This window comes from Arachis hypogaea, chromosome 6, assembly GCF_003086295.3.
Source record: "Arachis hypogaea cultivar Tifrunner chromosome 6, arahy.Tifrunner.gnm2.J5K5, whole genome shotgun sequence".
Classification (NCBI taxonomy): domain Eukaryota; kingdom Viridiplantae; phylum Streptophyta; class Magnoliopsida; order Fabales; family Fabaceae; genus Arachis; species Arachis hypogaea.
The window spans coordinates 99,596,042-99,622,399 of NC_092041.1; the positions used below are offsets into that span (position 1 = coordinate 99,596,042).

The following is a 26,358-nucleotide window of genomic DNA, read 5'->3' on the forward strand; positions in this document are numbered from 1 at the left end:
AAGAACTAATTCATTACGAATTTAAATTCTGGTTGACTAACAAATTAGTACATATATAAATTCAAACTCTGAAAACTTCGAGTAAGCTGATGATTTGATCAACTAAAATTGTTTGATTTGTAATATACTTCTATAGTTCTATCAATCAAACTAACCCATAAAAGCCAACGAACTATAACTCAAATGACATAATCTTCTCATAACCACCAAGAGGTCGTGGGTTCGAATTTTTCTATCTTTGGAAAGAGAAAAAAATCATAAAATTATTATACAAGAGATTTTAAAAAGAGGGGAGAAATTTTACTAATGGACGAAAAGTGTTAGACTGCTGGCCACTTGGCCATATGAACTAAAATTGTTGGCCCTCAAATTTTTCTCAACATATAAACAACGGAACTTAAAAAATGAAAAATGTGAAAAACATATAATATATCTCTGGATATTAAGAAAAAAAAAGACCCATACCACCACAGCTTGGTGGATAGAATAATTACAAAACATTTTGTGCTACAACATTTACAAATTGCCTTAAGAATTCAAGCTATAAATCTTTCCTTTTTTTCCTTAAAAAAATTAAGAATAGTGATAGCATCACTCTAATTTAATATAATAACCTCTCTTTTTAATTTTCACTTTCACCACCTTTTTTAACCATGTGATGACATTGCTTGTTGAATTTTCTTGGGATACTGGTATGATGCTAATTACCGGTGTCTCAAGAAAAGCATCAAACTTGACATATTATGTGTTTTAGTACATTTTAGCCCATCAAAAATAGTGTAGCAGAGCTTCATGAAGAGGCTGAAGCAACATGGAAGTACATGCAATGTCACTGCTGTGATGATTCTTGAATTATAGACATAAGAGATGGATGAAGACAAGCCCTTTTATCGAGTGTGCTTCACTTCTTCCATCAGCATATTCTTTCCCTAGCGGCCACCTTGGCATGATATCATAATGAAATGAATCACAATTGAAAGAATCAATGACTGATGAAACAAGCATAACATGTAGCAACAGATGAAATTTCTGACACTATCAATGTTAACTTTTTACTATTACGTCATTAACATCTACAAGGTTCATTTAAATACAGCCTAGATCCTCACATTTTCTTAGTAGGACAAAGAATGAATTAAACATAGAATATAATAAGATAAAGGCAGCAAAAGCAACTCAAGTTTGCAATCCATGAGAGCAGATAAACATATCACTCAAAAATGAATTCAACATTTTCTATGAGCTGGGTTACAATAATCGATCATGTTGATTCTGTAAAATACTGTTAACTATAAGATTTCCCCCTAAATGAATTATAGCATCCAAATCCATTGAGTCATGATAGGAAAGCAAATTGTTTATATAAAAAAATGCACCACGAAGTTTTCTGGTTCTTCTACAGGTGGAGGAAGGTCATATCTTCCCATGCGAAAGTGCTCATCAATGCCGGTCCAAGCTACCATTACACCTGTTCAAGAAAAAGCTTAAAATAAATAAATAAAAGCTATATTTCTTGCATTAACAAAAAATAACAACCTAATTTGGTTTTTTTGAGAACTTTGACTACTTACAACTAATAGCAACTCAAAAACTATATTATTACCATTGTTAGTACAAAGTCAGGGAGGAAGGCATACAAGTTGCAAGCCATTCTTCTTCACAACCATATCAAGCCGAGATCGAACATAATGATTTGATACAACACCACTAGAGATAACTTGCGATAGATGGCATAAAATATAAAGTTATTTAGACTTTTCGATGTAAAATAAATAGAATAAGAAGGATTGATGCCATTTAAAAGAAAGAAACTACTCAGACTTCAAACAACCAGGTGTCTTATAGAACCTTCTATCTTCAATGCCCACTGGATTGCACGTTCACATCTTTTCTCAAGATGTAACACTGCAATTCACTGACCACATGTAGAAATAAGACATCAATTAGACATAAGTTAAAGATGATCAAGACAGAGCAGATGCAGTGATTTCACCCAAGTCATTATCTAGACTTAATATGGAAGACAAGTCTCGCATGGCATAATGTACAAAACCTACAAAATCATAACTAACTTGAAAAGCAGCAGCAATATCAGCCCAGGCCAATCGATCTTCCTTACTTGCAGAAGAAATGGGGATCATGGCATCACTGCAAAAAAGCCCATAGCCCATATCATCATCTATATGTAATAATAAATTGAAAGATGTTTGCATAATTTATCGCTACTACACAAAAATACTGTTCACAACATGCAATCATTCTTTTATTATCTGATTTCATGAAGCTAACGCTAACAGAATGTGAAAATCAGTCTTTTATTTATTTATTTATTGATAAAAGAAAAATATCAGTAAGGCAGAGAAGAAATACTCAAGTATATGGGAGAACAGGAGATCCTCCTTACAAGAGCAAAGCCAAACAAAAGTAAAGCTATAAAGGAAGCACATCAGAAACCAATCACGTACTCAACTTCAAAGCAAAAATCTATTATATAGTATGGCAAACAAATATAACAGAGCACATGCAATGATATAAAGGATAGATTATCCAGCTTCTACTAGGTTTATGAGTTATGACCTAGCTCCCCCCATAATTTTTATAAATATAAAATATAACAAAAATAGCAGAAAATACTTACATACATCTTTTTGGATTTGATTGCCAACCTTACTTGGATTTTTAGACTAGCATAGGAGAAGTTGCAATCTTTGTGCTGCTTCATTAGAACCTAAAATAAAAATAGGAGTTAACTTAAATCTCCACTAGAAGCATAACAACCACTATATTCATGTCAGATGGGAAAATCAAGATGGGTGGGATATAATATTCTAAGAATACTTACTGAAAAGTTTACTCATTTAGCATTCCCCTCTTTAGCAAGCTCCTCTATAGAAGGACCACCGTTTCTCCTCAAATCAAGTCCAAGCCATTTGGCTATCTTGTCATATGCTTCACCAATTGCATCATCTATTGTTGTTCCAAGTTGTATATATTGCCCAAGATCATAAGCTAGAATGAGTAGATTATGTCCCCTTACAAAACAGTATGTTTCCATCATCATCATCAAATATAGCCACATGTAGTCCGCAGTGACACCATCAAATCATATGTTTGTTATGAGTATAAATGGCTTAAAAATATTTTGTATTATTGATTATTCTAATTATAAAAGACATAAGAACATATCAAAAATTAAAAAAAAAAAAGATCGAAAGAATAACCAAGATGTTAACATTGGATGTAAGCTAAATAAAAATTGAACTAAAAAGAAAATTAAAGAACTTTGTGAGAAAATTGGATAGATCAAAGAAAATACATGGTAAGCCTTAACCATGTCCTTAACCTCACACATATAGTAATGAATTAATGATTATATGTTCATTGTATTTAGCAAAGCATTAAAGTTCTAAATAGAAAAAAATATTGCTTCAATAATAACAATTTCTTACCTTATTCATCTTCTAATTAGCAGTTATTTCACTATTGCTATTTCCCCGGAGATTATGCTATCAATTGATGAATGGTAATAATCTCAGGAAAAAGCAACGACAATGACTGTTTAGAAGTAGAAAGCTCGTGTAACGCTTGCTGCATTCATGGTCTTGACTTTGGATTAGAACACAAGCATGTTAATGCCAGTGTTACTACATGAACTATAGCTTGAGTTTCTTTTTGACTTAATGATAAACAGATGCGTGAATCCAAGATATCTTTTACCATTATGTTTTTGTTAGAAGAGTCATCTAGCAAAGATGAGATTAGCTCTCTTGGGTGTCTCCCATTAAAGTTTCCAATGCCACTACTCCAAAATTATAGACGTTACACTTTTTTGTCACAGTCATTATATGAGCCAACTCTGCACAACGAATAAAGAATAATATCAATAAAATTAATTTCATATATTCAAGAATGGATAAATCTATTTACTAAAAGCATTAAAATATTTTTTAAAAAAACTTTACCTGGTGCAAAGTACCCATATGTTCCAACTTGTAATGTCTGATTTGAAGAATCAGGATCAAGAAGTGTAGCAGTTCTAAAGTCTGAGACAATAACATGCAACTCTGAGAACTATTGGCGAGAAACAAGCATGATGCATGTAAGACAATGCATTAGCTGTTCCGTTAATGATATCCATCCTCTTGCTCCAACTTAACTCCTTAGCTTCTTCATCATCCATGTTCAAGGCATAAAATAAGCTCCCTCTTTTCACGTATTCGTATACCAAAAACATGCACCGATGGTGGAGAAAGAATCCATGGAGCTTAACAATATTTCTGTGACGGATTTGTGATAACATCTTTACCTCGTTTTGGAATCTCTTGTCAAAAGATGGATTTTGTGACTCCCTTTAGTGAAGTTTCTTTAATGCAAAAATTTTACCATTTGAAAGTTGTGCTCTGTACACATAGTCATAAGTACCAGTTTCTATGCAGTATCTGATGTCAAATCCTGTGTTGCTTCAATGATGTCTTCAAATGCAATTTTACCACCATAGTTCCATATAGAAAACAAGTTTCTATTCTTTTCTGAACATGGTTAAACTTTAACCTTCTTGGTGCCGAATAAAACAAAATATATCCACAAAAATGACAAAAAGAAAGAAACAACTGATAGAAAGAGAAATTATACCTAGGTGCCTTGATTTTTTGGTATTTTGATCTTGAACAGAAGAGTTAATAGACATTAGAGTCCAACCAATCATTGATTTTGCATAAAACCCTTGCAGCCTTGTGGGCACATAAAAAAGTTGAATGACAAATTTATATTAGGTATGCTTACAAGTTCTATAAGAAAATTTCCAGTGAGATTATTGTAGCTAAGATCCAAACTTGATAAAAAAAAGATTTTTTCCCAAGAATATAAGGATCATCCTTAATGCACAAAAAGGGTACACTACCATTAAGAAGATTGTGACTTCTATCAAGTTTCTTAACATGACCGATTTTTGAGGGAATATTTTCACTTAACAGATTATTACTCAAGTCAACTTCACCAAAACTGATACAGTTTAGCACGGGAGATGGGATCAATCCCTCTAACTTGTTATTGGATAGGTTTGCATCACAAAGAGAATCAAGAATTCCTATCTCTTATGGCATGTTTCCACCCAATTGATTGTTAGAAAGATGGAACGAGGTATAACTCGTGAACTAAAACAATTTAAGTGGTATAATACCAGATATCATATTATGAGAAAGATGTAAAATGAGCAGGTTGATCAAATTCTGAAATTCTGAAAGAATGGAACCATTTATTTGATTGAATTCTATGTATAACTCTTGTAAAGAAACCAATGCCCCTATTTCAAATGGGATTGAATTCCGATAATGATATCCACCCTCTTGCTCCAACTTAACTCCTTAACTTCTTCATCATCCATGTTCAAGGCATAAAATAAGCTTCCTCTTTCCATGTATTCGTATACCAAAAACATGCACCGATGGTGGAGACACAGTCCATAGAGTTTGACAATGTTTCTATGACGAATTTGTGACAACATCTTAACCTCGTTTCAAAAGCTTTTGTCAAAAGATGGATTTTGTGACTCCCATTAGTGAAGTTTCTTCAATGCAAAAATTTTGCCATTTGAAAATTGTGCTCAATACATATTGTCATAAGTAAGCGTTTCTATGTAGCATCTGATGTTAAAGTCTTGTGTTGCTTCAATGATGTCTTCAACTGCAATTTTACCATTATAGTTCCATATAAAAAAACAAGTCTATTTTTTTTCTGAACTTCGTTAAACTTTAACCTTCTTCGTGCGCCGAATAAAACAAAATATACCCACAAAATTGATAAGGAGGAAAAAATAACTTATGGAAAGAGAAATTATACCTAGGTGCCTTAATTTTTTGGTGTTTTGATCTTAAACGGAAGAGTTAACAGACATTGGAGTATTACAAATCATTGATTTTGCGTAAAAATACTTGCAGCCTTGTGGACACTCAAAAAAGTTGAATGAAAAATTTATATGAGGTATGCTTGCAAGTTCTATAGGTAAATTCCCTATGAGATTATTGTAGCTAAGATCCAAACATGAAAAAAATAGATTTTGTCTCGCGAATATAAGGACCATCCTTAATGGACAAAAAAGGTACACTACCACTAAGAAGATTGAGTCTCCTATTAAGTTTCTTAACATAATCGATTTTTGAGAGAATGTTTCCACTTAACAGATTATTACTCAAGTCAACTTCACCAAAACTGATACAGTTTAGCATGGGAGATGGGATCAATCCCTCTAACTTGTTACTGGATAGGTTTACATCACAAATAGAATCAAGAATTTCTATCTCTAATGGTATGTTTCCACCCAATTGATTGTTAGAAAGATGGAATGAGGTCAAACTCCTGAACTAAAATTGTTTAGGTGGTATAACACCAGATATTATATTATGAGAAATATGTAAAATATGCAGGTTGATCAAATTTTGAACTTCTGAAGGAATGAAACCATATATTTAATTGAATTCTATGTATAACTCTTGTAAAGACACCAATGCCCCTATTTTGAGAGGGATTAAATTCTGTTAATGATATCCACCCTCTTGATCCAACTTAACTCCTTAGCTTCTTCATCATCCATGTTCAAGGTATAAAATAAGCTTCCTCTTTCCATGTATTTGTATGCCAAAAACAAGGACCGATGGTGGAGACAAAATCCATCGAGCTTGACAACGTTTTTGTGAGGGATTTGTGACAACATCTTTACCTCGTTTCGGAAGCTCTTGTCAAAGGATGGATTTTGTAACTCCCTTTAGTGAAGTCTCTTAAATGCAAAAATTTTGCCATTTGAAAGTTGTGCTCAGTACACATAGTCATAAGTACCAGTTTCTAAACAAAAGAGTTGACAGACGTTGTTGTATTACCAATCATTGATTTTGCATAAAAATCCTTCTAGCCATGTGGACACTCAAAAAAGTTGAATGACAAATTTATATGAGGTATGCTTCCAAGTTCTATAGGTAAATTCCTTGTGAGATTATTGTAGTTAAGATTCAAACTTGATAAAAAAAAAGATTTTGTCCCAAGAATATAAGGACCATCCCTAATGGACAAAAAGGGTACACTACCACTAAGAAGATTGTGGATCCTATCCAATTTCTTAACATAACCAATTTTTTAGGGAATGTTTCCACTTAACAGATTATTACTCAAGTCAACTTCACCAAAACTGATACAGTTTAGCATGGAAGATGGGATGAATCCCTCTAACTTGTTGTTGGATAGGTTTACATAACAAAGAGAATGATGAATTCCTATCTCTAATAGTATGTTTCCACCGAATTGATTGTTAGAAAGATGGAACGAGGTCAAACTTGTGAACTAAACTAGTTTATGTGGTATAACACCAGATATCATATTTTGAGAAAAAGGAAGGAAAAAGGGAAGAAAAAGTAATCCAGTAATAAAGATAAGAAAATAAATGAACTATGGGTGGGTTAATGCCAAATGATAATGGTCTCATTTACATGGAAGCTTCAACATGTATGTGAGAAAATGATAGAAGCCATGGCATACCAGTGGTATAAAATTTGTAACATAGGGGAGGAGAGTGTAAGACAATATAAATTCATGTCAATGCAAAATTAATACAAATAACATAAAATATTAACAATTGACTTAAATAGTATTGCCCAACAGTGTAAAACAAGTTACCAAAATAAATTCAAGAAAAGATGTAACAGTTGAATAAGAAGGGATATTTAACACCAATGGAAAAATAAAAGAAAAAAATTCAGAAAAGAAAATAAAAATATGCACAAATTTAAAATGCAATGAATGAGATATGCAAATAAATTAAAATAAAATAAAAAAATAAGAAGAATGAGAAGGGAAAGAAGGGAAGAGGAAGTAAATAAGAAAGGAGAAGAAAAAATTAGGATTTGGAGGAGAGAAAGATAAGATATGTGGCAGTTTTAGGGTGAGCTGTACGGTGCATGCGACGCGGCCGCAGAAGACACGCGTTCGCGTGGGTACGCGTCAGGTAAGACGACGCGATCGTGTCAGTCACGCGGTCGCGTGACCCATGTTGCGCTGCTGGCGCAAGTGCAGCCTCGCGCCAGCACAACTCTCTGTTCAAATTAATTTAATTGCCAAAATTGGGTGACGCGATCGCGTGCGTCAGAAAATCATTGACGCGGCCGCGTCGGCAACGCGGTCGCGTGACAAGGATTGTGCTTCCAGCACCAATCCAGTACCACTCGCGCACAATATGGCATTGTGCACCCTTTTACGTCGAAAATGCAGGGCACGCGGTCGCGTGGGAGGCCATACTTCCCATTCGACGCGGACGCGTTAGCGACGCGGTCGCGTGGGTCGATATGTGCCATTAGCACACCTCCAGCCACGCTCCTGTGTGACTCTCTGTTCACTTTTAATTTTCCTTTCTCTCCAAGCGACGCGGACGCGTCGCTGATGCGATCGCGTCGCGTAGCAAAATTTTTTTTATATATATGCATGAACAATTCAGAATGCAGTGATTAATATGAGTGCTATGCATGATTCCAGGTTTACTAAAGTAAAATGAAAAGGAAATAAAAATAAAAATAAATAATGATGAAATAAACTGAAAAAGAAACGACCATACCATAGTGGGTAGTCTCCCACCTAGCACTTTTAGTTAGAGTCCTTAAGTTGGACATTGGAGGAGCTTCCGATTAGGGTGGCTTCTGTTTAAATTCGTCCAAAAATCTCCACCAGTGCTTGGAATGCCAATAGCCTCTGGGGTCCCAAACTAGTCATGTGAAGCTTCTGAACAGCTTTAAATATATTGTTCGGCTCCCGGGATGACAAATGTCAGAATAAACTCCAGGATTCCAAGCCTTGCTTTTAAATCCGCCTCCGTCCATATCTACATGTCTCCATCCGGGCGGTTTAAAAAGTAGAATCTCACCGTGGTGACCAAACGTTGTCCATGATCCGTGCAATTGAGTATGATACCAATCCGTGTACTTCGAGGTGAAGCGTGGAACTTTATTGAACCTTGTGCACCAGCTCTGAGTACGAGCCATTTCCCTTTTACTCTTAAAGCCGCAGAGAGCTCTAAGCTGGCCATCTGTTTCGAGTAAACCATATTCAAGTGAATAAGTAAAGTCATAAGTTAAGGATTGTACCCACTTGAAGCTTGTATTAGGTGGTAGTGGCCTTGGGATAGGTGTTTCGGGTGGTTCTGTAAGTTCTACTCCCTTATGCTCTTCTGTGAATTCCTCCACTTCTTTGCAAAGATCTTCAATTGTATCTGTGTCCGAGTCAAAGTCTTCTATGTCTTCCTCATCAGTCAAGTCATAGATTGGAGGTTGAGAGAAATCCACCTCCGCATCATCTTCATATTCACTTGGGGAAGATTCTTCGGTTTCAGAGAATTCACTTGCGGACGCAAGTTCATCACCAAGAGAGCTAGACTTGTGAATATCATCATCAAGGGAATTTGCTTCTTGGATTATTTCGTCTGATTCCTCGTAAACGACTTGCCTTGGAGATTGTACAGTATCTTCCTTAGCATCAACTGTAGCATCCTGGACGGAGTTTTCCTCAATTCTGGATACCCAAGGAAGTTCAGCATCACCTAGATCTTCAACCAACTCTTCTTCTTGAACAAAGACAGCCTCTTCTAATTGTTCTAGTACAAATTCATTCTCTGCCTTGTCCACTGGAGTCTCTAGTATTTCTTTCGTGCTATGCTCTTCATCGGGTTGTCCACATGGAGCTGTGGTTGATCCTTGTATATTTGAGCGTTTAGTGGCCCATTGGATTAGTGCGTGCTCCAGTTGTTGAATGGTTGTTTGAAATTTAGTTATTGTTTCTTTTAGACGATCTTTTGCTTCGTGGTTTGCTGGACTTAGACATGATACATAGGGAAGTGGTAATGACTGGGAACGATTGGATTGGTATTGGGGTAAGGAAGGATCATATGATGGCGAATGGTGAAGAGAAGCTTGTGAGTGTGGTGGTTCGAGGTTATGTTGAAAGGACGGTTCGTATGCACGGGGTGGGGCTTGTTGGTAGTTACAAGGTTGTCCACCATGTCTTTCAGCTGGGTATGCGCGGTAGAATGGTCTTTGTCCAGGATATCTCGGAGGGTGTTGCTGCCAAAAGGGTTGATTAGATCCTCTTGGTTCCATCCATCCTTGATTGGTCTGACTTTGATGCACATTCCTGCTGTAACTTCTATTTCCTTTAACAATATCAGAACCAAACTCAAAGCGAGAGGGGTGAGAGTTCATAGTAGCAAATAAAGATAAAAAGAAAAAAACGAAAATAAATAAACAAGCAAAAGAAAAATATTTACAATAACCAATAATAAGGCACACGTTAGCAGTTCCCCGGCAACGGCGCCATTTTGACGTTGGATTTTTGCCAGTAAAGAATGTCATAAAAACAATCGCGTTGTAGATATAGTCTCTAAACCGACAAAAATCCCTTCGTACAAACGTTTTGGGTGTCACAAGTAACAAACCCCTTTAAAAATTGTTAACCGAGTATTCAAACCTCGGGTCGTCTTCTCAAGAAACTGCAAAGAAGTATGTTCTTATTATTGGCTATAAAGGTTGTGAATTCGGGGTTTAGAAGGTGAGAAGCAAGTGATTTAAATGACAAGTAAAGTAAATGGCAATTAAAAATAAATAAATAACTGTAAAACAACTTTTGGCAAGATAAGGGAATTTAGAGGTCTAACTTAGTTATCTCTCTCAACTATAATAAAAGTTGAATCTAAACTCCACTTGGTCAACCTTTACCAGGGCAAAGGAAAGTCAAGGGACTAATTAAATTGACCTTTAAATCCTAATTATTTCCTAAGAAAAGGTTGGGATTATTTAGGTTCAGCTCAATTAGCAAGATAACAATTATTAATTACGTTGAGTTTAATAACTGTTGAGTTACTAAATTCTTAATCAGAACCAAAAGGAAAAAAAAGTAAAATTGCTGGAATAATAAAAATATCCTTAGATGGGAAGCAATGGCAACTTAATTCAAAGACAATAATTATAAACTGAAAATACCTCAATTATCATTAAATAAAAATGTCATCAACAGCCAATTGGGCAACATCAATCAAACATAATAAAGGCTTGAGAGTAATCAAAATATAAAAGAGAAATTAAGTAGTAAAAAGGAATATTAAACCTGGATCGAGAGTCACTCTAGAAAGAGAAGTCCTAAATCCTAAGAGAGAGAGAGAGAGAGAGAGAGAGGAGAGAACCTCTCTCTCCAAAACTACATCTAAAACATGAAAAGTAAATTATGAGAGGCCTCCTCTTGAATGGATGCATTCCCCCACTTTATAGCCTCTAATCTGTGTTCTCTGGGCCAAAAACTAGGTCAGAAACAGCCCAGAAATCACTTCCAGTGCTTTCTGGTCCGTACAGGTCGCGGAAAAGTGACGCGGCCGCGTCGTCCACGCGACCGCGCGGATTGGGTGTTGGCCAGGTCACGCGTCCGCGTGACCCACGCATTCGCGTCGCCTGGCGTCAGGGCAACTATAGCAAATTATATATCAAAGCAAAGCCCCAGACGTTAGCTTTCCAACGCAACTGGAACCGCGTCGTTTGGACCTCTGTAGATAAAGTTATAGCCGTTTGAGTGCGAAGAGGTCAGGCTGGACAGCTTAGCAGTTTCTCCAACTTCTTGCATTCCTTTCACTTTTGCATGCTTCCTTTCCATCCTCTGAGTCATTCCTGCCTTTATAATATCTGAAAACACTTAACACACATATCAAGGCATCTAATGGTAATAAGAGAGGATTAATAATAAGCAAATATAAGATCAAAGAAGTATGTTTTCAATCATAGCATAAAATCAGGAAGGAAAATGTAAAACATGCGAATTGTATGAATAAGTGAGTAAAGAGTTGATAAAAACCACTCAATTGAGCACAAGATAAACCATAAAATAGTGGTTTATCAACCTCCCCACACTTAAACAATAGCATGTCCTCATGCTAATCTCAAGAGAAACTATAAAGAGATGAAGAGGAATGGTGAAATGTATGAAATGCAACCTATGAATGCAACTACATGCTAAATGTTTCTACCTACTTGGTTAAGAGTAAATAAGTTCTCCAAGACAAAAATAATTCAAATCCCACTAATTCAAATCATATAAAATAGGGACAGGTAAACTTGTGAGAAGATAGCTCATGAAAGCAGGGAATATAGAATCAAGCATTGAACCCTCACTGGTAGTGTATATCACTCTAACTCTCAAGTGTCTAGGGTCAATCTCTCTATTCTTCTCTAGTCATGCTTTCTAAACTTTATTCTTCATCTAACCAATCAACAAATATTTAATGTACCAATGCAAATATCATGAGGTCTTTTCAAGGTTGTAATGGGGCCAAGGTAAGGGTGAGAGTATATATATAAGGCTAACTGAGCTAGTGAAGTGAATCATTGAGTAGTCTAAGATCTCACCTAACATATACATACTATATAAAAAATTTAAAATTATACTTAGCTTCCCATAATTTTTCCTACTTTTGTATTACATGCTCATGTATCAAATTTAATTTTGAATTTCGTCCCATGTACATTGATCCTTTTTATTTTGCATTGGGGGTAATATTACTTTTTTTTTGTATCCCCTTATTTAATATATTTTTTTTTCAATGCACATGGTAATTTAATTATTTTGACTTCACATGAGCATGCTTCCCAAAAATTTTATTTTGAATTATTTCATTCTTTTCAACTTCCTACCCTTTGTTTTTATCATCCATGTTCCCAATAGGTTTCCCACACTTAAACAATTACACAACTTCTATCTTAAGCTAATCAAGGATTCAACCTGAGATTTTAAATTTGTTTTTCTGCTTAAGGCTAGTGTTGTGATTTATAGAATAAGAGGGAATTAAAGGCTCAAGGGGGCTAACAAGAGTGATGTAAGAGGTAGGATAATTTTGGGATAAGTAAGTTAGAATCAAACAATGGCCTCAATCATATGCAAGCATGTAGATATATTAAATATGGACATACAGAATGAAACAAAGCAAAGATTGCAATTCTAGAGAAGGAAACACACAAAAATAATTATGGTTAAATAATGTAACCATGTAAATAAGCTCAAAGTCTCAAATGTTGTGTGTTCTTTAGCTATAATTCATGTTCCAATTACAACTTCAAACAAATTTTTAACATAAAAATTTTCAATTTAAATTAGTAAAATTTTTCAAAAATAGGATCTTAAAAAAAATTTATTATTTTAACCAAGTAGTAACTAAATACACAAAATCATTAAATAAATATGCAATCAAATATGCAGATGCAACAATGAACAAATAAAGAAAATAAGATTATTGGTGTTGAAAAGAAAGTACAAACCCACGGAGATCGGTATCGACCTCCCCACACTTAAAGATTGCACCGTCCTCGGTGCATGCTGAGATGTGCAGGTGGACGGGTTGTTCCAACTGAAGCTTTTCTTCAAGATTTTACAGATGGACTTGTCTGTCTCCCCATGTAAACGTCTTCCGATTCCCTTTCGGGTGGCCATCCTGAAAGAAAAAGGGAAGAAAAAGTAACCCAGTAATAAAGATAAGAAAATAAGTGAACTATGGGTAGGTTAATGCCAAATGATAATGGTCTCATTTACATGGAAGCTTCAACATGTACGTGAGAAAATGATAGAAGCCATGGCATACCAGTGGTATAAAATTTGTAACATAGGGGAGGAGAGTGTAAGACAATATAAATTCATGTCAATGCAAAATTAATACAAATAACATAAAAGATTAACATTGACTTAAATAGTATTGCCCAACAGTGTAAAACAAGTTACCAAAATAAATTCAAGAAAAGATGTAACAGTTGAATAAGAAGGGATATTTAACACCAATGGAAAATTAAAAGAAAAAAATTCAGAAAAGAAAATAAAAATATGCACAAATTTAAAATGCAATGAATGAGATATGCAAATAAATTAAAATAAAATAAAAAAATAAGAAGAATGAGAAGGGAAAGAAGGGAAGAGGAAGTAAACAAGAAAGGAGAAGAAAAAATTAGGATTTGGAGGAGAGAAAGATAAGATATGTGGCAGTTTTAAGGTGAGCTGTACAGTGCATGCGACGCGGCCGCAGAAGGCACGCGTTCGCGTGGGTGTGCGTCAGGTAAGACAACGCGATTGCGTCAGTCACGTGGTCGCCTGACCCGTGTTGCGCTGCTGGCGCGAGTGCAGCCTCGCGCCAGCACAACTCTCTGTTCAAATTAATTTAATTGCCAAAATTGGGTGACGCGATCACGTGGGGCACGCGATCGCGTGAGTGTGCGTCAGAAAATCATTGACGCGGCCGCGTCGGTAACGCGGTCGCGTGACAAGGATTGTGCTTCCAGCACCAATCCAGCACCACTCCCGCACAATATGGCATTGTGCACCCTTTTACGTCGAAAATGCAGGGCACGCGGCCGCATGGGGCACGCGGTCGCGTGGGAGGCCATACTTCCCATTCGACGCGGACGCGTCAGCGACGCGGTCGCGTGGGTCGATATGTGCCATTAGCACGCCTCCAGCCACGCTCCTGCGTGACTCTCTGTTCACTTATAATTTTCCTTTCTCTCCAAGCGACGCGGACGCGTCGCTGATGCGATCACGTCGCGTAGCGAATTTTTTTTTATATATATGCATGAACAATGTAGTGTGCAGTGATTAATATGAGTGCTATGCATGATTCCAGGTTTACTAAAGTAAAATGAAAAGGAAATAAAAATAAAAACAAATAATGATGAAATAAACTGAAAAAGAAAGGACCATACCATGGTGGGTTGTCTCCCACCTAACACTTTTAGTTAGAGTCCTTAAGTTGGACATTGGAGGAGCTTCCGGTTAGGGTGGCTTATGTTTAAACTCATCCGAAAATCTCCACCAGTGCTTGGAATGCCAATAGCCTCCGGGGTCCCAAACTAGGCATGTGAAGCTTCTGAACAGCTTTAAATATATTGTTCGGCTCCCGGGACGACAAATGTCAGAATAAACTCCAGGATTCCAAGCCTTGCTTTTAAATCCGCCTCCGTCCTGATCTACATGTCTCCATCCGGGCGGTTTAAAAAGTAGAATCTCACCGTGGTGACCAAACATTCTCCATGATCCGTGCAATTGAGTATGATACCAATCCGTGTACTTCGAGGTGAAGCGTGGAACTTTATTGAACCTTGTGCACCATCTCTGAGTACGAGCCATTTCCCTTTTACTCTTAAAGCCGCAGAGAGCTCTAAGCTGGCCATCTGTTTCGAGTAAACCATATTCAAGTGAATAAGTAAAGTCATAAGTTAAGGATTGTACCCACTTGAAGCTTGTATTAGGTGGTAGTGGCCTTGGGATAGGTGTTTCTGGTGGTTCTGTAAGTTCTACTCCCTTATGCTCTTCTGTGAATTCCTCCACTTCTTTACAAAGATCTTCAATTGTATCTGTGTCCGAGTCAAAGTCTTTTATGTCTTCCTCATCACTTAAGTCATAGATTGGAGGTTGAGAGAAATCCACCTCCGCATCATCTTCATATTCACTTGGGGAAGATTCTTCGGTTTCAGAGAATTCACTTGCGGACGCAAGTTCATCACCAAGAGAGCTAGACTTGTGAATATCATCATCAAGGGAATTTGCTTCTTGGATTATTCCGTCTGATTCCTCGTAAACGACTTGCCTTGGAGATTTTACAGTATCTTACTTAGCATCAACTGTAGCATCCTGGACGGAGTTTTCCTCAATTCTGGATACCCAAGGAAGTTCAGCATCGCCTAGATCTTCAACCAACTCTTCTTCTTGAACAAAGACAGCCTCTTCTAATTGTTCTAGTACAAATTCATTCTCTGCCTTGTCCACCGGAGTCTCTAGTATTTCTTTCGTGCTACGCTCTTCATCGGGTTGTCCACATGGAGCTGTGGTTGATCCTTGTATATTTGAGCGTTTAGTGGCCCATTGGATTAGTGCGTGCTCCAGTTGTTGAATGGTTGTTTGAAATTTAGTTATTGTTTCTTTTAGACGATCTTCTGCTTCATGGTTTGCTGGACTTAGACATGATACATAGGGAAGTGGTAATGACTAGGAACGATTGGATTGGTATGGGGTAAGGAAGGATCATATGATGGCGAATGGTGAAAAGAAGCTTGTGAGTGTGGTGGTTCGAGGTTATGTTGAAAGGACGGTTCGTATGCACGGGGTGGGGCTTGTTGGTAGTTACAAGGTTGTCCACCATGTCTTTCAGCTGGGTATGCGCGGTAGAATGGTCTTTGTCCAGGATATCTCGAAGGGTGTTGCTGCCAAAAGGGTTGATTAGATCCTCTTGGTTCCATCCATCCTTGATTGGTCTGACCTTGATGCACATTCCTGTTGTAACTTCTATTTCCTTTAACAATATCAGAACCAAACTCAAAGCGAGAGGGGTGAGAGTTCATAGTAGCAAATAAAGATAAAAAGAAAAAAACGAAAATAAATAAACAAGCAAAAGAAAAATATTTACAATAACCAATAATAAGGCACACGTTAGCAGTTCCCCGGCAACGGCGCCATTTTGACGTTAGGATTTTTGCCAGTAAAGAATGTCATAAAAACAGTCGCGTTGTAGATATAGTCTCTAAACCGACAAAAATCCCTTCGTACAAACGTTTTGGGTGTCACAAGTAACAAACCCCTTTAAAAATTGTTAACCGAGTATTCAAACCTCGGGTCGTCTTCTCAAGGAACTGCAAAGAAGTATGTTCTTATTATTGGCTATAAAGGTTGTGAATTTGGGGTTTAGAAGGTGAGAAGCAAGTGATTTAAATGACAAGTAAAGTAAATGGCAATTAAAAATAAATAAATAACTGTAAAACAACTTTTGGCAAGATAAGGGAATTTAGAGGTCTAACTTAGTTATCTCTCTCAACTATAATAAAAGTTGAATCTAAACTCCACTTGGTCAACCTTTACCAGGGCAAAGGAAAGTCAAGGGACTAATTAAATTGACCTTTGAATCCTAATTATTTCCTAAGAAAAGGTTGGGATTATTTAGGTTCAGCTCAATTAGCAAGATAACAATTATTAATTACGTTGAGTTTAATAACTGTTGAGTTACTAAATTCTTAATCAGAACCAAAAGGAAAAAAAGTAAAATTGCTGGAATAATAAAAGTATCCTTAGATGGGAAGCAATGGCAACTTAATTCAAAGACAATAATTATAAACTGAAAATACCTCAATTATCATTAAATAAAAATGTCATCAACAGCCAATTGGGCAACATTAATCAAGCAGAATAAAGGCTTCAGAGTAATCAAAATATAAAAGAGAAATTAAATAGTAAAAAGGAATATTAAACCTGGATCGAGAGTCACTCTAGAAAGAGAAGTCCTAAATCCTAAGAGAGAGAGAGAGAGAGAGGAGAGAACCTCTCTCTCCAAAACTACATCTAAAACATGAAAAGTAAATTATGAGAGGCCTCCTCTTGAATGGATGCATTCCCCCACTTTATAGCCTCTAATCTGTGTTCTCTGGGACGAAAATTGGGTCAAAAACAGCCCAGAAATCACTTCCAGCGCTTTCTGGTCCGTACAGGTCGCGGAAAAGTGACGCGGCCGCGTCGTCCACGCGACCGCGCGGATTGGGTGTTGGCCAGGTCACGTGTCCGCGTGACCCACGCGTTCGCGTCACTTGGCATTGGGGAAACTATAGCAAATTATATATCAAATCGAAGCCCCAGACGTTAGCTTTCCAACGCAACTGGAACCGCGTCGTTTGGACCTCTGCAGCTAAAATTATAGCCATTTGAGTGCGAAGACGTCAGGCTGGATAGCTTAGCAGTTTCTCCAACTTCTTGCATTCCTTTCACTTTTGCATGCTTCCTTTCCATCCTCTGAGCCATTCTTGCCTTTATAATATCTGAAAACACTTAACATACATATCAAGGCATCTAATGGTCATAAGAGAGGATTAATTATAAGCAAATATAAGATCAAAGAAGTATGTTTTCAATCATAGCATAAAATCAGGAAGGAAAATGTAAAACATGCGAATTGTATGAATAAGTGAGTAAAGAGTTGATAAAAACCACTCAATTGAGCACAAGATAAACCATAAAATAGTGGTTTATCAACCTCCCCACACTTAAACAATAGCATGTCCTCATGCTAAGCTCAAGAGAAACTATAAAGAGATGAAGAGGAATGGTGAAATGTATGAAATGCAACCTATGAATGCAACTACATGCTAAATGTTTCTACCTACTTGGTTAAGAGTAAATAAGTTCTCCAAGACAAAAATAATTCAAATCCCACTAATTCAAATCATATAAAATAAGGACAGGTAAACTTGTGAGAAGATAGCTCATTAAAGCAGGGAACATAGAATCAAGCATTGAACCCTCACTGGTAGTGTATATCACTCTAACTCTTAAGTGTCTAGGGTCAATCTCTCTATTCTTCTCTAGTCATGCTTTCTAAACTTTGTTCTTCATCTAACCAATCAACAAATATTTAATGTACCAATGCAAACATCATTAGGTCTTTTCAAGGTTGTAATGGGGCCAAGGTAAGGGTGAGGGTATATATATAAGGCTAACTGAGCTAGTAAAGTGAATCCTTGAGTAGTCTAAGATCTCACCTAACATATACATACTATATAAAAAATTTAAAATTATACTTAGCTTCCCATAATTTTTCCTACTTTTGTATTACATGCTCATGTATCAAATTTAATTTTGAATTTCGTCCCATGTGCATTGATCCTTTTTATTTTGCATTGGGGGTAATATTACTTTTTTTTTGTATCCCCTTATTTAATATATTTTTTTTCAATACACATGGTAATTTAATTATTTTGACTTCACATGAGCATGCTTCCCAAAAATTTTATTTTGAATTATTTCATTCTTTTCAACTTCCTACCCTTTGTTTTTATCATCAATGTTCCCAATAGGTTTCCCACACTTAAACAATTACACAACTTCTATCTTAAGCTAACCAAGGATTCAACTTGGGATTTTAAATTTGTTTTTCTGCTTAAGACTAGTGTTGTGATTTATAGAATAAGAGGGAATTAAAGGCTCAAGGGGGCTAACAAGAGTGATGTAAGAGGTAGGCTAATTTTGGGATAAGTAAGTTAGAATCAAACAATGGCCTCAATCATATGCAAGCATGTAGATATATTAAATATGGACATACAGAATGGAACAAAGCAAAGATTGCAATTCTAGAGAAGGAAACACACAAAAATAATTATGGTTAAATAATGTAACCATGTAAATAAGCTCAAAGTCTCACAGGTTGTGTGTTCTTTAGCTATAATTCATGTTCCAATTACAACATCAAACAAATTTTTAACATAAAAATTTTCAATTTAAATTAGTGAAATTTTTCAAAAATAGGATCTTAAAAGAAATTTATTATTTTAACCAAGTTGTAACTAAATACACAAAATCATCAAATAAATATGCAATCAAATATGCAGATGCAACAATGAACAAATAAAGAAAATAAGATTATTGGTGTTGAAAAGAAAGTACTAACCCACGGAGATCGGTATCGACCTCCCCACACTTAAAGATTGCACCGTCCTCGGTGCATGCTGAGATGTGCAGGTGGACGGGTTGTTCCAACTGAAGCTTTTCTTCAAGATTTTGCAGATGGACTTGTCTGTCTCCCCATGTAAACGTCTTCCGATTCCCTTTCGGGTGGCCATCCTGAAAGAAAAAGGGAAGAAAAAGTAACCCAGTAATAAAGATAAGAAAATAAATAAACTATGGGTGGGTTAATGCCAAATGATAATGGTCTCATTTACATGGAAGCTTCAACATGTACGTGAGAAAATGATAGAAGCCATAGCATACCAGTGGTATAAAATTTGTAACATAGGGGAGGAGAGTGTAAGACAATATAAATTCATGTCAATGCAAAATTAATACAAATAACATAAAAGATTAACATTGACTTAAATAATATTGCCCAACAGTGTAAAACAAGTTACCAAAATAAATTCAAGAAAAGATGTAACAGTTGAATAAGAAGGGATATTTAACACCAATGGAAAAATAAAAGAAAAAAATTCAGAAAAGAAAATAAAAATATGCACAAATTTAAAATGCAATGAATGAGATATGCAAATAAATTAAAATAAAATAAAAAAATAAGAAGAATGAGAAGGGAAAGAAGGGAAGAGGAAGTAAATAAGAAAGGAGAAGAAAAAATTAGAATTTGGAGGAGAGAAAGATAAGATATGTGGCAGTTTTAGGGTGAGCTGTACGGTGCATGCGACGCGGCCGCGGAAGGCACGCGTTCGCGTGGGTGCGCGTCAGGTAAGACGACGCGATCGCGTCAGTCACGCGGTCGCGTGACCCATGTTGCGTTGCTGGCGCGAGTGCAGCCTCGCGCCAGCACAACTCTCTGTTCAAATTAATTTAATTGCCAAAATTGGGTGACACGATCGCGTGGGGCACACGATCGCGTGAGTGTGCGTCAGAAAATCATTGACGCGGCCGCATCGGCAACGCGGTCGCATGACAAGGATAGTGCTTCCAGCACCAATCCAGCACTACTCTCGCACAATATGGCATTGTGCACCCTTTTACGTCGAAAATGCAGGGCACGCGGCCGCGTGGGGCACGCGGTCACGTGGGAGGCCATACTTCCCATTCGACGCGAACGCGTCAGCAAAGCGGTCGCGTGGGTCGATATGTGCCATTAGCACGCCTCCAGCCACGCTCCTGCGTGACTCTCTGTTCACTTATAATTTTCGTTTCTCTCCAAGCGACGCGGACGCGTCGCTGATGCGATCGGGTCGCGTAGCGAAATTTTTTTTATATATGCATGAACAATTCAGAATGCAGTGATTAATATGAGTGCTATGCATGATTCCAGGTTTACTAAAGTAAAATGAAAAGGAAATAAAAATAAAAACAAATAACGATGAAATAAACTGAAAAAGAAACGACCATACCATGGTGGGTTGTCTCCCACCTAGCATTTTAGTTAGAGTCCTTAAGTTGGACATTGGAGGAGCTTCCGGTTAGGGTGGCTTATGTTTAAACTCGTCCAAAAATCTCCACCAGTGCTTGGAATGCCAATAGCCTCCGGGGTCCCAAACTAGGCATGTGAAGCTTCTGAACAGCTTTAAATATATTGTTCGGCTCCCGGGACGACAAATGTCAGAATAAACTCCAGGATTCCAAGCCTTGCTTTTAAATCCGCCTCTGTCCTGATCTACATGTCTCCATCCGGGCGGTTTAAAAAGTAGAATCTCACCGTGATGACCAAACGTTCTCCATGATCCGTGTAATTGAGTATGATACCAATCCGTGTACTTCGAGGTGAAGCGTGGAACTTTATTGAACCTTGTGCACCAGCTCTGAGTACGAGCCATTTCCCTTTTACTCTTAAAGCCGCAGAGAGCTTTAAGCTGGCCATCTGTTTCGAGTAAACCATATTCAAGTGAATAAGTAAAGTCATAAGTTAAGGATTGTACCCACTTGAAGCTTGTATTAGGTGGTAGTGGCCTTGGGATAGGTGTTTCTGGTGGTTCTGTAAGTTCTACTCCCTTATGCTCTTCTGTGAATTCCTCCACTTCTTTGCAAAGATCTTCAATTGTATTTGTGTCCGAGTCAAAGTCTTCTATGTCTTCCTCATCACTCAAGTCATAGATTGGAGGTTGAGAGAAATCCACCTCCGCATCATCTTCATATTCACTTGGGGAAGATTCTTCGGTTTCAGAGAATTCACTTGCGGACGTAAGTTCATCACCAAGAGAGCTAGACTTGTGAATATCATCATCAAGGGAATATGCTTCTTGGATTATTCCGTCTGATTCCTCGTAAACGACTTGCCTTGGAGATTGTACAGTATCTTCCTTAGCATCAACTGTAGCATCCTGGACGGAGTTTTCCTCAATTCCGGATACCCAAGGAAGTTTAGCATCGCCTAGATCTTCAACCAACTCTTCTTCTTGAACAAAGACAGCCTCTTCTAATTGTTCTAGTACAAATTCATTCTCTGCCTTGTCCACTGGAGTCTCTAGTATTTCTTTCGTGCTACGCTCTTCATCGGGTTGTCCACATGGAGCTGTGGTTGATCCTTATATATTTGAGCGTTTAGTGGCCCATTGGATTAGTGCGTCCTCCAGTTGTTGAATGGTTGTTTGAAATTTAGTTATTGTTTCTTTTAGACGATCTTCTGCTTCGTGGTTTGCTGGACTTAGACATGATACATAGGGAAGTGGTAATGACTGGGAACAATTGGATTGGTATTGGGGTATGGAAGGATCATATGATGGCGAATGGTGAAGAGAAGCTTGTGAGTGTGGTGGTTCGAGGTTATGTTGAAAGGACGGTTCATATGCACGGGGTGGGGCTTGTTGGTAGTTACAAGGTTGTCCACCATGTCTTTCAGCTGGGTATACGCGGTAGAATGGTCTTTGTCCAGGATATCTCGGAGGGTGTTACTGCCAAAATGGTTGATTAGATCCTCTTGGTTCCATCCATCCTTGATTGGTCTGACCTTGATGCACATTCCTGCTGTAACTTCTATTTCCTTTAACAATATCAGAACCAAACTCAAAGCGAGAGGGGTGAGAGTTCATAGTAGCAAATAAAGATAAAAAGAAAAAAACGAAAATAAATAAACAAGCAAAAGAAAAATATTTACAATAACCAATAATAAGGCACACGTTAGCAGTTCCCCGGCAACGGCGCCATTTTGACATTAGGATTTTTGCCAGTAAAGAATGTCATAAAAACAGTCGCGTTGTAGATATAGTTTCTAAACCAACAAAAATCCCTTCGTACAAACGTTTTGGGTGTCACAAGTAACAAATCCCTTTAAAAATTGTTAACCAAGTATTCAAACATCGGGTCGTCTTCTCAAGGAACTGCAAAGAAGTATGTTCTTATTATTGGCTATAAAGGTTGTGAATTCGGGGTTTAGAAGGTGAGAAGCAAGTGATTTAATTGACAAGTAAAGTAAATGGTAATTAAAAATAAATAAATAACTGTAAAACAACTTTTGGCAAGATAAGGGAATTTAGAGGTCTAACTTAGTTATCTCTCTCAACTATAATAAAAGTTGAATCTAAACTCCACTTGGTCAACCTTTACCAGGGCAAAGGAAAGTCAAGGGACTAATTAAATTGACCTTTGAATCCTAATTATTTCCTAAGAAAAGGTTGGGATTATTTAGGTTCAGCTCAATTAGCAAGATAACAATTATTAATTACGTTGAGTTTAATAACTGTTGAGTTACTAAATTCTTAATCAGAACCAAAAGGAAAAAAGTAAAATTGCTGGAATAATAAAAATATCCTTAGATGGGAAGCAATGGCAACTTAATTCAAAGACAATAATTATAAACTGAAAATACCTCAATTTTCATTAAATAAAAATGTCATTAACAGCCAATTGGGCAACATCAATCAAACATAATAAAGGCTTGAGAGTAATCAAAATATAAAAGAGAAATTAAATAGTAAAAAGGAATATTAAACCTGGATCGAGAGTCACTCTAGAAAGAGAAGTCCTAAATCCTAAGAGAGAGAGAGAGAGGAGAGAACCTCTCTCTCCAAAACTACTTCTAAAACATGAAAAGTAAATTATGAGAGGCCTCCTCTTGGATGGATGCATTTCCCCACTTTATAGTCTCAAATATGTGTTCTCTGAGCTGAAAACTGGGTCAGAAACAGCCCAGAAATCACTTCCAGCGCTTTCTGGTCCGTACAGGTCGCGGAAAAGTGACGCGGCCGCGTCGTCCACGCGACCGCGCGGATTGGGTGTTGGCCAGGTCACGCGTCCGCGTGACCCACGCGTCCGCGTGACCCACGCGTTCCTGTCGCCTGGCATCGAGGCAACTATGATAAATTATATATCAAATCGAAGCCCCGGACGTTAGCTTTCCAACGCAACTAGAACCGCATCGTTTGGACCTCTGTAGCTAAAGTTATAGCCGTTTGAGTGCGAAGAGGTCAGGCTGGACAGCTTAGCAGTTTCTCCATCCTCTGAGCCATTCCTTTCACTTTTGCATGCTTCCTTTCCATCCTCTGAGCCATTCCTGCCTTTATAATATCTGAAAACACTTAACACACATATCAAGGCATCTAATGGTAATAAGAGAGGATTAATAATAAGCAAATATAAGATCAAAGAAGCATGTTTTCAATCATAGCATAAAATCAGGAAGGAAAATGTAAAACATGCGAATTGTATGAATAAGTGAGTAAAGAGTTGATAAAAACCACTCAATTGAGCACAAGATAAACCATAAAATAGTGGTTTATTAGGAAGCTCTTGTCAAATGATGGATTTTGTGACTCCTTTTTATGAATTTTCTTCAATTAAAAAATTCTTCCATTTGAAAGGATTGCTTTTTACACAAAGTCATAAGTACCAGTTTTTATGCAGTATCTGATGTCAAAGTCCTGTGTTGCTTTATTGATGTCTTGAAATGCAATTTTATCATCATAATTCAATATAGAACACAAGTCTCTATTCTTTTCTGAACTTGTTTAAACTTTAACCTTCTTGGTGCGCCAAATAAAACAAAATATATCCACAAAAATGACAAGGACAAAGAAACAACTGGTAGGAAGAGCAATTATACCTAGGTGCCTTGATTTTTTGGTGTTTTGATCTTGAACTGGAGAGTTGACAGACATTGGAGTATCACCAATCATTGATTTTGCATAAAAATCCTTATAGCCTTGTGGACACTCAAAAAAGTTGAATGACAAATTTATATGAGGTATGCTTGCAATATCTATAGGTAAATTCCCTTTGAGATTATTGTAGCTAAGATCCAAACTTGATAAAAAAGATTTTGTCCCAAGAATATAAGGACCATCCTTAATGGACAAAATTAGTACACTACCACTAAGAAGATTGTGGCTCCTATCCAGTTTCTCAACATAACCGATTTTTGAGGGAATATTTCCACTTAACAAATTATTACTCAAGTCTACTTCACCAAAACTGATATATTTTAGCATGGGAGATGGGATCAATCCTTCTAACTTATTATTGGATAGGTTTACATCATAAAAAGAATCAAGAATTCCTATCTCTAATGGTATGTTTCTACCGAATTGATTGTTAGAATGATAGAACGAGGTCAAACTCGTGAACTAAAACAGTTTAGGTGGTATAACACCAGATATCATATTATGAGAAAGATGTAAAATGCGCAGGTTGATCAAATTCTGAAATTATGAAGGAATGAAACCATTTATTTGATTGAATTCTATGTATAACTCCTGTAAAAACAACAATGCTCCTACTTCAAGAGGGACTGAATTCCGTTAATGATATCCACCCTCTTGGTCGAACTTAACTCCTTAGCTACTTCATCATCCATGTTCAAGGCATAAAATAAGCTTCCTCTATCCATGTATTCGTATACCAAAAACATGCACCAATGGTAGAGACAAAATTCATGGAGTTTGATAATGTTTCTGTGACGGATTTGTGACAACATCTTTACCTCGTTTTGGAAGCTCTTGTCAAAAGATGAATTTTGTGACTCCCTTTAGTGAAGTTTCTTCAATGCAAAAATTTTGCCATTTGAAAGTTGTGCTATATACACATAGTCATAAATACCAGTTTCTATGCAGTATCTGATGTCAAAGTCCTGTGTTGCTTCAATGATGTCTTCAAATGCAATTTTACCATCATAGTTCCAAATAGAAAACAAGTCGCTATTCATTCTGAACTTGGTTAAATTGTAACCTTTTTGTGCACCAAATAAAACAAAATATACCCACAAAAATGACAAGGAACAACTGGTAGGAAGAGCAATTATACGTAGGTGCCTTGATTTTTTGGTGTTTTGATCTTGAACGGAAGAGTTGACAGACATTGGAGTATCACCAATCTTTGATTTTGCATAAAAATTCTTGCAGCCTTGTGGACACTCAAAAAAGTTAAATGACAAATTTATATGAGGTATGCTTGCTAGTTCTATAAGTAAATTTCCTGTGAGATTATTGTAGCTAAGATACAAACTTGATAAAAAAAAATTTCCCAAAAATATAAGAACCATCCTTAATGAACAAATAGGGCACACTACCATTATGAAGATTGTGGCTCCTATCAAGTTTCTTAACATAATCGATTTTTGAGGGAATGTTTTCACTTAACAGATTGTTACTCAAGTCAACTTTACCAAAACTGATACCGTTTAGTATGGGAGATGGGATCAATCTCCCTAACTTGTTATTGGATAGGTTTGCATCACAAAGAGAATCAAGAATTCCTATCTCTTATGGTATGTTTCCACCCAATTGATTGTTAGAAAGATGGAATGAGGTAAAACTTGTGAACTAAAACAGTTTAGGTGGTATAACACCAAATATCATATTATGAGAAAGATGAAAAAAGTGCAGGTTGATCAAATTCTGAAATTCTGATGGAATTGAACCATTT

The 26,358-nt window shown here is 36.8% G+C and overlaps 2 pseudogenes; both read right to left on the minus strand.

The window, feature by feature from the left end:
- Nucleotides 1–829: 829 nt before the first annotated feature.
- LOC112805793 (probable tRNA N6-adenosine threonylcarbamoyltransferase, mitochondrial) lies at nucleotides 830–3,214 on the minus strand (annotated as a pseudogene).
- Nucleotides 3,215–3,501: 287 nt separating this feature from the next.
- Nucleotides 3,502–26,358, minus strand: part of LOC112805794 (MDIS1-interacting receptor like kinase 2-like) — a 40,485-nt pseudogene continuing 17,628 nt past the window's right edge.